The sequence below is a fragment of the Papaver somniferum genome, unplaced genomic scaffold (assembly GCF_003573695.1).
Source record: "Papaver somniferum cultivar HN1 unplaced genomic scaffold, ASM357369v1 unplaced-scaffold_118, whole genome shotgun sequence".
Classification (NCBI taxonomy): domain Eukaryota; kingdom Viridiplantae; phylum Streptophyta; class Magnoliopsida; order Ranunculales; family Papaveraceae; genus Papaver; species Papaver somniferum.
In genome coordinates this window covers 10,469,565-10,481,002 of record NW_020620825.1, presented here as the reverse complement: position 1 = coordinate 10,481,002, position 11,438 = coordinate 10,469,565, and positions in this window count along the sequence as shown.

The following is an 11,438-nucleotide window of genomic DNA, read 5'->3' as shown; positions in this document are numbered from 1 at the left end:
CAAAAAGGGGGAGAATATCCACAATAATGTAACACTAAACCCCATGTTTCGTATGTTACTAAGCATTGCTCTTATTGTGGAAATAAATGACACTTGGAAATGGGGTGTAGATCCGTAAAAGGAATGAGAAAACCATAGATGCACGTGTTTCTGAAAAATTGGCTGAACTCAATAATGCTTCTCATGCTAAATTAGGTCATCATTGTCCTAAAAATGAGCAAAAGAATTATTATAATAATAGTTCAAAGTCTACTTATCAGGCTTCTACTAAGTTTTCTCAGAATCGCTCAAACAAAAAGAGAGATAACTTTGTAAAGACCAAATCTGATGTTCCAAGTTGGAGAAAGGCTAATTTTCAGAATTTTCAAAATTTCAGTTACCCTAATGTTTCCTTAAGAGATTCATCTTGGTTTTCAGGAGGAAATAATAGGAAGAACAAACCTGCTCCTGTAAAACCCATTTCTAAATGGAATCCAAAGTCTTCTCTAAAGACAACCAGGAAGGTATCAAAAGATAGTCACAATGATGATACTCAAATGATAAGTTTCAATACTCATGATATTCACAATATTGTGCTAAACGTTATTGATCAAATGAATGTATCTCCGTGTTGTCATCGTTATATGAGATAATTAGGTCTCATATCGGTTACCTTTTTATGATTTTGTGACTTTTGATTTAGTGGATTTCATATCTAAATTTATGGATTGCTTAATCAAATAATCATAAAAGGATGATGACAATTTATTCCCATATGTGAGTCACAATTATACTATTATCAATTTATTTCTTATAAGTTGTGTATATAGTATACATATGAGTCTTTGGTGTTAACTTATTACTATTGACACGTAATAGTTAAAACCATTTCAATCTTTCTCTGGTAAAGGTTTCTTTTGTTGTTCTGATGTCTTTACGAAAGGATGAGGAAAAGAGGATGCGTAATTTGAGGTAACAAATTTGTTAGTTAATCACTTTCCTGTTTAAGAAAAGCATGAGTTTATTTCGTATATATTTATTGCTTTTGATTAACAAAATTTCGGTACAATTGATGTTTTATTCCATTATGTGTGTATGGATGTATGTCTGATTCAATTGGTTCCGGTTAAGAAAAACTATTATTATCTTGTTGTATTGTATGGTATCAATTGTTTAGGCATACAAAATTTTGGTGCAATTGTGGTGCTTTAATGTCTATGTTGTTTCAATTGCTTCCGGTTGAGGTGAATAATTATGCAAGTTGATTTATTTTGGTTTGTATGAATTATTTATGGCTTAACGAAATAAAAGGTTTACGGGATGAGTTGTTTAGTCCAATTCGATTCCTGATAAGAGAAACTAAGTTAATTCTGATCTTAGATGACTTATCGAAGTGAGGTTTCGATTATTCAAGTCTAATCGAATGCCTTAACAAGAAATGCTAGTTAACTAACCTAGTACTTTTCTTGTTTAAAATTGAAAGGTCTAAGTTTATGGATAATTAGAACCTGGCGAGAAAAATAGAGTTATCTTTATTTTGGTCTTATCGAATAAGCGATTTTTTTTGTACAATCGGTTTAGCAAAGGAACTAAGGTGCTTAGTTGATTTGCTAAACTAAAGTGGAAAAATTGTTTCAGACAATTGTTTCCTTGATAACATATCAAAATAAAACTACTTGTAGTTTCGGCTTTGATATTGGTTATCAGAACATGGTGTGTGGAACCCTCGTTCCTAACTCTACAGGTTGCGGGTCTATTTTGAGATTTGTAAGATTCTTTTCGTGTTGTCCTTTATTTTTTCGTTTCTTTGCCATTTTGTGACAAAAAGGGGGAGAAATATATGGAGTAAACAAGTGATACTGGCACTGATTTTATATTGATTGGTATCGCTAAGGAAAAGAACATTGGTGCTTAAACGTTTATCTAAACGAAAGAGTGAAAGCACAGACTAAGGGGGAGTAACATATCATATTAATTGGTATAACAAAGACGTGTGGATTGAAAATCTACCTATCTTACCTTTAGGGGAGTAGTATATCTTTGTTATTATAATGTCAACATCGGCATTTATGGTTTGAATATCTCCAGGTTATTGTGTTGTTGAAATGTGAATTTAGCGTATGTAGATTAGTATGAGTTAATTTTGTAATTCGTTTATCTACATATGTAATAGAGTTTTGTCACTAAATTGACAAAGGGGGAGATTGTTAGAGCACTGCTCGGTTGAACCCACCAAGCGTTTGTATGTCAAGATTGGTTGTCATATTTAGCTCCAAAACTAAAGTCGTTATTATGTAAACTACAGTTAACTTCGATAGGTTAGACTAGAAATGATAGAAGTATTGTGCTCCAGTTACTCACAAAGATCTTAAGATGGATTGAAGACAACAAAGACATCATCCTTCAGCTTGAGGTTAGTAACTATGACTTGACTTGTTCCATATCTATCTTGTGTCTTTCAAATCGTGTATATTGAAAACAAAACTGCGAAGCATGATTACACTCTAGTTAGACATAATATTAAGGAATATAATATGAGGTTTATTGCTTAACCATTAAAATTTGTAGATAATACATCACCATAATCATTTGAATGCTATTGTGATTATGTATGGGTATGAGGTGAGGATTTCATCCTAGGGAAGAATGTTTACATGTATTCTAAGGAAGCAAGTTCATAAACTTGTCTGTGAACCGAAAAGGAAATTTTCATGTGTTATTGGTTTTGTTATTCATTGATTATCTTATGAACAACCAATATTTGTGATTGAGTATAACCGCTCACAACTTGATTGTGTTCTTGGTAGAACTATTCACAAAGGCCTGACTTATGTGTTGGTATGACTTTTATTAATGAAGGAGATCTTAAGTAATCACCTGAGATGGTATGATCGGGTTTGTGATTTTATGTCTGACCAAAACTGGGAAAAGGGGAACCGATCCTAGTAAGAGGTGTAGTACATCACAAAGGGGAACCGATCCTTGTATGAGGTGCAACATGTTTATAGCAGAAAGGGGAACCGATCCTATGGACATGTGCAACACGTTTTTAGGCAAAGGGGAACCGATCGTATGGAAATGTGCAACACATTCAAGTTAGATACCATATATATGCGGGGAACCGATCCTAGTACCTAGTCAACCGAATTTTGGAAAGCTAGAGTGACTATGCACAGTACTCACATGGAGGTGGAACCGAAACTTGTTTTGATAGAACCGTTAAACTCATGATTGTGATTGAATGTTATTTGACCAATCACATAGTTCTTGAAAGTCAGATGAACCAATTCTAAACTTGTTTGGAAATGTGGCAAATCGGTTTCAAGGTTGTAAGTATGAAAGAGAACTTACAAAGTTAGGACGTCGACATACTTTAAACACGTGTTGTGAATGTTTATTATTTAATTGTTCAAAATGATTTCTTAATAGCTAAGGAAAGAGAATCCCTCGAAACATAAATAAGTTAAGAATCTTTTAATTAAGGTTATTAATTTTATTTTGTAGGAAAATAAGAATTATTAATGTGCATTTACTAATTAAAGATTTTCTGAGAGATTTCGATCATTATTTTTTGACAGAACATTTCCAAGAATTATGAAAACCGAATTTGTGCTTTAATGAATATCTTAAGAATATTTTCGGTTTTGGAAATTCCTTGGTATCCAAACTTCATAGTCTATAAATACTTGAAGTTTACATTTCTAGCAAACTAATCCTTCGTGACAGCAAACTTCCTCGGTTGTGTTGTTAATGGTGTATCCGCCTATTCGGAAAGGAGAATAACCTAATTAAGCGAAATCTCTTACGGCCGCTCAGACAATTTCATTCTAACTAAAATTCAGACAATTTCATTCTAATTACCCAGCAGTCCTAAAATATTATTGTGTTGTGATGGTGCTGCAAGAAATAATCATGGTGAAGCTGGATATGGTTTCATAGGCAAAGATAGCTAAGGGGGTTTCCTAATTGCAGTTGCAGGTTGTGACGGACCAGAGAATTTTTGCTTCCAGCGGGTCAAGTTACGAGTCACTTGGCAAGCTCCGACTCCCTGATACACCACTCAAGAAACCGGACTTTCAAATTTTTGGAATCAATTCGCATTTAACCTGCAAAATGTTCATCGAATCATCCCAAGAACTACAGACTTGAGATCCTGCTAAACAAAAGTCATATTGGTCTCAAGGTTGGAATTCCATGAGCATATGTCCCATACCATAATACTCATAAAATTCCATGAAGGGTCCAATTTTCGAAAAAAATAAATATAAGTCGGCCAATTGCGAAAAATAAACTTTGGCCGGTTGTCAACTCGATAACTTATACGGCTAGTTGCCAAAATTAACACGGACCAATTGCCCAAAAATAACAGACAACCAGTTGCCAAACTAACACGGGCCAATTGCCCAAATAACAGACGACCAGTTGCCAAACTAACACGGGTCAATTGCTCAAATAACAGACGACCAGTTGCCAAATTAACACGGGCCAATTGCCCAAATAACATACGGCCAGTTACCAAACTAACACGGGCCAATTGCCCAAATAACAGACGGCCAGTTGCCAAACTAACACGGGCCAATTGCCCAAATAACATACGGCCAGTTGCCAAATTAACACGGGCCAATTGCCCAAATAACATACGGCCAGTTGCCAAAGTAACACGGGCCAATTGCCCAAATAACAGACAACCAGTTGTCAAATTAACACGGGCCACTTGTCCAAATAACAGACGATAGTTCTGGTTACCAGCCATCATTGGCCAGTAGTCCATGATATATGCTCGCCAAGGTTGCAATCATCTCTGAATAGATGGTATGAACAACCTTATAGAGTTGTGCTGAACCGCATAACGGCTTCCTACGTACCCTCTCCGTTGCTCGAAGGGATCAAGCACGACCGTAGTTCGTCAGTGGTTTAGATAGTATGAACTACGCACGCGGATAACAACTATCTCTCACTAGATGATATGAACCACCCCATTTATGCAGTAATCATTTCTTAAAACAGATAGTATGAATTGCTTGGAAATAATTATCCCCAGGTTACCATGTTACCAACATTATCATAAACATGAAGATAAAAATATCGCAGCCCGGAATTAACTAGAGAAAAGTCAAGTCTCACTCCACAGCCAGAATAATTAAAGCGCGTGCTGCTATATGGTATCACTGGATTTTAAACAAATCATTAAAAATGAAACAAACCACAAAACTGGACGGATTATAGGCATAAGTACTTCTGTCTTACTATAGTCTCAAATGTCTAGTCTTTGACTGCTATAAATTAGTACCAGTGACATTACTACTTGTACTAAAATATGGATCTTCGTCCTACATACTAAAGTACAGATCTTCCGCCTTTCTTCCAAAATACTTACCCTAACTATAAAGATAGCCAAGATAGCCAAATCACAATCAATCATTTTCATTTGTTATTTAACAAGTAGAGTTTGTACAAAATGAGAATAAGGTCTCCAAGGTACAATTCAAAAATAGTTAATCAAGCCAGAAAACAAAATCAAAGGCTTCAAACATCAACAAATTTCATCTGGCATTAAAAGATAAAGACGATAAATGTGCCAGAATGGCATAAAAGGACGAACTGCATAACTGTACTACTTGCTTTTCTAATGGGAATGCCAAAATCCTATATGTATCCAAACTAATTAATATCAATTTCATTGTATTCTAGCATAACAAATCCCCATTGATACATTAAACCCCCCCTAGCTATAGCCTCGCAGTCTTTAAGTCCACAAATTCTAAACTCAGAACATTCTAAACTCATAATGTAATTCAAATATTAATTAGTCAAGAAAAGAGACTGAGAATCAATGTCCAGTAAAAACAATCTCTAAATTATTCGTAGTTGCGTCTAAGCAATAACAAGAAAAACAGTGGCGTATTGTAGCCATATAAAGAGAGCCCCAACAACGCACACATAAGAAACGGAGTGAGAATTCCATAATTAATTATGGTTATACAGAACGTACTCAAAGTGCTCCTTTAGATAGTAAGTCTCGACAATTTGCACTACTAGCGCCACAGTACTAATAGGCTGGAACCCTTCCTAATTGAATGGAGGATGACCATATATATATATAGTCTTATATAAGACAAAATAGTGGACTCAAAATTCTGTTCAATGTCATCTTCACGTGCTAAGAAGCCCGAGGGGCTAATGGTCCTAAAAACATTTAGGCAATATTTCGTCCGCACTCGACAAATTAATTATGGAACCTAATGCACAAACCTGAACTGATGTCAACCATGAATGACCACTACCAAGTATTGTCTAAGAGTAGTAAGTATGTCTTATACTTAACCAACAGAAGATAATTAAGGGATTCCTATAGTTAAATGTTGATACAATCAGGAATTTCATGATTCATCTTATATACCTCTTGGACTGGGATCATTAACTAGATACCAACCAAGTTGCGTACATGTTTGTAGTCAGAATTAGTTTATTAGCTTGGAGCCAAGGGAGAACACGCTAAGCAAGTAATGTACTGCATTTGCAACAGAAGCCAGCCACGTAATGCTGTAAAATCACCTTGGCCAATCCAATGCTCAAAACCGAAAATGAAAACAAACCTACATAAATTCTCCATTATAAGCCAAAATGAAATTGCAATGATAGATATATCGATGGACATCTAATAATATTGAGATACTAGTTCAAGAATCAATAAAAGTACAGCCAAAATGAGAGCAAAGGCATGACAATAATAATGCCTTCAAGCAAGAAATAACAACCCGATGTGATTTTATGTGTATGGACTGCTAATCCAAAATCAGTAAGGTTCTGCGCCTGAAGCCAGCATTTACGGTCACAAAATAATTGAGCTATTTATCAACTTAAAATGATAAATAAAAGGAATGAGTTAACAATGAATTCTGCAAAACTTTTATAAAGGAATTATGGTTCTAACGAACATTTCAAATTCCTAAACTCGTGCAAATATATACACTCCCGAAAATGACTATTGATCGATACCAAATATTTACATAGCCATTATTTCATAGAAGTGTAAGCACATATTATACCAAATGTTAAGTCCACAATCTTCAAAAGTATGCACAGATTATACTAACTCAGTAGAGTCAGATTAGTTGGATAATCAACCATATCTAGATGATAAGTGACCAAAAACACTCAATGAAATTAGTATGCTTGGTTAGAGTAATCTTAATCATCTAACGCACCATAAATGATTCATATTACATATCCTAGTTCGCCTCCAGTTCTATAGCTAAGTTGGAACGAACACGGAGACCAAATACAAGACATAATACAATGTGAATATTCTTAACTAACAAAAAGAAACGGTTAGTTTAGTCGCCGTTGGCATTTTTCACAAAACACACTTACATATTTCATGCCTAAATCCATCAGTTTGGTTCCATACAGAATGAGATTCACACTTTAGCTACTACTCTTAATATCTTACAAAAAATGCAAGTTCTGTGTATGCTTCAAATTTTCAGTGTATCGTCATATGACAATCATTGCTCTCAAAACTAAGCGAAAGTTAGTCAAGGCTATTTTACTTAAATCCCATCAAGCAACATATTTTTCATTTCAATTTCAACAAAGTAAAAGAAGGAAATAACATTACCATACAGTAATAAAAGCAAACGAGAGCAACCACGTCATCGAAGATAGATAAAAGCAAATATTACATGCAAACCTTTTTCTTTTGAAAATTTTGTCGAACAGATTGTGGGTGTCCTGTTATTGGTAAATCGATGGCTCTTTTGCCATAACATTCTGCCGCTTGTATGATTTCTCTTCAACCTGTTCTACACACTCGTCAAGTGCAATATCACAAACCCACCAATATACATGCAGCACTTGCTTAGTTGAATAAAGAGAATGATTTCTTCAAACATCTTCCGAATTGAAGAACATGAAGAAGAATTTTCTACCACATCTTATAAAACAACAACCATTAACAATATCAGCGACTCATCACAATCCTTATATCACAGATCTCTCGAGAGTATAGTTTCAATTTAGTTTTCATTAGGTTTTTATCCCCCAAAGGAAGAGAAGGTAGAAAAGAAAATGAAGAAAACCCCCCAGAAAGGAAAGATCCCCAATTTCCTGTCCATTCCTTGTTTTTATCGCTCATGAAGAAAAGACTATCGTTACCCATGGCTCTCATTCAACGTGGCAAACATGCTAAGTTATCTAATGTTTCAGTAGCATTTGCTAATGGTACATTTTACCACTACTAAGGGATAACCCATTTAGCACACATTGGGTTTAATTAAACAAAACTAGTGACAAAATCCCTAGGTGACCAACTTAAAGGAACAAAAAAACCACCCATATCAATTTTAACAAATTAAATCAGTTTCATTAAATAGTGACACAAAAACCCCAGCTCAAATAATAATTAGCAAATTTAATTTTTTTTACTTTGAAAAAACCCAAACGTACCCTTCTTCATCTTCGTCTTCTCTCCTTTCTTTTTTCTTCTTTCTTTCTCTCCTTATCCCCACCACCATCACCACCAGCAGCGATACCAGATCTCACCAGCAGAAACTTTATGCTTCCCCGACCACACTAGCACCTTTGTATCTCACCACCACCACCACCTTCGTCCGCCTCCTTCAATTCCATCACCACCTTCGTTCCCTTAACCCTTAATTGTTGAAATTAGGGTTGCGATTTTAACTTCAGTTGAAGAACAGAGATGGGTTGGTGACGAATTGATGATTGAGATCGATTTTTCAAGGAAGGGATGATGGAGTGGTGACGTTTCTAACAAGGTCTAGGAATTGATTCCATGGTGGAAATGAACTACCGATGACGATATGCTCGTGTTGGGAGAAACGGTGGATTTAGAATGATAATTTGAAGTTTTGAAGTATTAAAAAATCTTATCATTTCACTAATTTTTCAATTGAATTGGATACCAAATTTCGTTTTGTTTGACATTTCGTTGGTTTTTATTCTTGAGAATTTGATTTTGATTGTTACTGTAAGGATTTATTGACTTGGAGGAATTTATGGTTGAGAGAAGGCTTACAAGGAAGAAGTAGAAGAACTGAAGTTGTAGCTGGTGGTGATGATGAAGTTGCAGAACCAGTTGCTGCTACCACGACGAATTTGATATGAAATCGAGGTCTTGTTGTGATGAAATTATGAACAGGTTTTTCCTGAAATCGAAGTATGGAAGAGGATGATGATTGAATTGAAGTCGGGGTTTCTATAACTGAAGAATTATGTGATGTATGTGAACTGATGGTGATATGGGTTAGGCTCTTGGATAGAGTTTGTCATAGAGAAGATTCAGTTGATGGAGGATTTAGAGATGGTTTTGGTGCAATGGAGTTGGAGAATGGCAGAAGCTTGAATATGAGATGTTGCAATGAGTAAGTTGTGGATGTTGTGCAATGAGTTTGTGGTTGCTGTGTGATTGTTAACAGGTTTTTGAGGCAGCAAAGAGATGCAGGTGGAAGTGGCATGAGTTTGAAATGAAATTGGTGTTGTATATGAATGAATTGCAGGTTACCTGAGCAGCTGCAAGTGGTATAGTAAAATGGGGTTGTGCAGGCGACTGAAATGGTGTTGGTCTGTGTTGCAGACAAGGAAATGGAATAGAAGATGGCAGTGTTGGTTTGATGGACAAAGGCTGTGACTGAAGAAAAAAATAAATTGAATTGATGTCCTGGTGGTTGAAAGAATAGGATGAGGTTGTTGATACAATGATGTTAGCTTGAATGAATGATTGAGAAGATTCACAAATAGATGGATGCTAGGAAAAGCAAGAAAGTGTTGTGGAGTTGTGGATTATAGGGTTGGAATTGGAAGTGCAGGTTAAGATGCAAAGAATAGGGCCTGGTGGATAGTGCAGCTGGAGTTGAAGCAATTGAAGGTGGATAGTGCAGCTGGGTTTTGCCTGAAAATTGAGCTGTTTTTATGTAGAGCTGTGTTACAAGAGATGATGCTGTAAACTAGAGAAGAAATGAAGCTTAAATGAAGTGCAGCTACTGATGAATTCTGATGAAACCAATTATGGTTTCATCGTATTTATGATGAAACCATAATCGGTTTTATCGTATTTATGATGAAACCAAAATTGGTTTTATCTAATTTTTGGTCAGTGGTGGTGGTGCTCGTCGGCGGGTGTTGGCGATGTTGTTGGTTTTAGTCGGTGGTGGTCGGCGGTGGTGGTGCTGACAGTTGATAATATGTGTTTATAGCATAGAGCATGGATCTGTGTTGTTGTGATGTTGATGTATCCAAGACAACTGCAACATTTCTTCTCCAGTTGTGGATGTTGAAATGAAAATAGGCGCAGCAGAAATAGATCACACATTTCTAATGTTGAGCTTGTGGTTGCTGTGTGATTGTTAATGTTGAGCTGCCATGCATACATTTCAAAGTCATATTTTGCAGTTCAATCTGATAGTTATCATCTATGGTTAGAGTGGTTAGACTAGGTGCCCCTGTTGAACTTGAAAACTTGAATAACTACCACAGCGTGGCCCTCTTTTGACTCCTGCACCGACACTTGTGTGCAGCGTAAGTGAAGGAGGCATCTCCCTAAAAGATGCTCTTTTTAATTTCCGAGTACCTACTTGAGATGATTTGAGCATATGGAAAGAGAAAAGTAACTATTCTATTCTTGTTGGCCAATATTCTTATATCTTATTACTGATATGTTGGAACTTCTTGTGTTTGATTCAGGGTGTCAGGTACTCAGTCAGACCCATCAAATTGATGCTAGAAAGGAGAGAAAGATGGAGACATTATGGACTGCTCTTGGGATGAATAAAGTTGATGAAACTTCTTTACTACAGGAAGAAAAGAAACAGGAAACTGTTCTGGAAAAAGTGGAATCTGATTCTGAAATTAGGTGAAGGAGAGGGTCCAAAAGAAGGTTTAATAGAGAAAAATGATGGCTAGAATTGAAATATGAAGCAATTGCAGGTGGTGAATTGGATTGTGGAGCTGAGTAGAGTCATCTAGGAGATGTTGCTGCCGCTGCTTTCAGATTGGCAGTGTGAAAGTGTAGCTGCTGGTATTGTTGATATGGTTATTGCAGTGATGGGTTTGATATGGTTACTGCAGTGACAGGGTCTTGTGACGAGTTTCATTTGATGCTGCTAGTAAGATCCGGTTGCAGCTGAAGTTAATATTATAGAGAAGGTGGTACTGGTGTTGGCTTTGAGTTGGTTCTCTATGAAGAATGGTTTGAGCTGATGCTTGAGAATGGTTTTTAAGTACAGTTGCAGGTTGAGAGTGTAGATAAGAACTGAGATGCCTATGTTGGTGGTGATTATGAACTGCAGCTGGTGATAATCAGAATCCATGGAGGAACTGGTGTTGCTCTGGTTGAATTAATATGGATATTGCAGGTCCAGTTGAAGATCAAACTGAGCCTGAGATGGAGCATCTGTGGTGTTCAGGTATGAGCTTGAACTGAAATGGAAGGCAGTAAT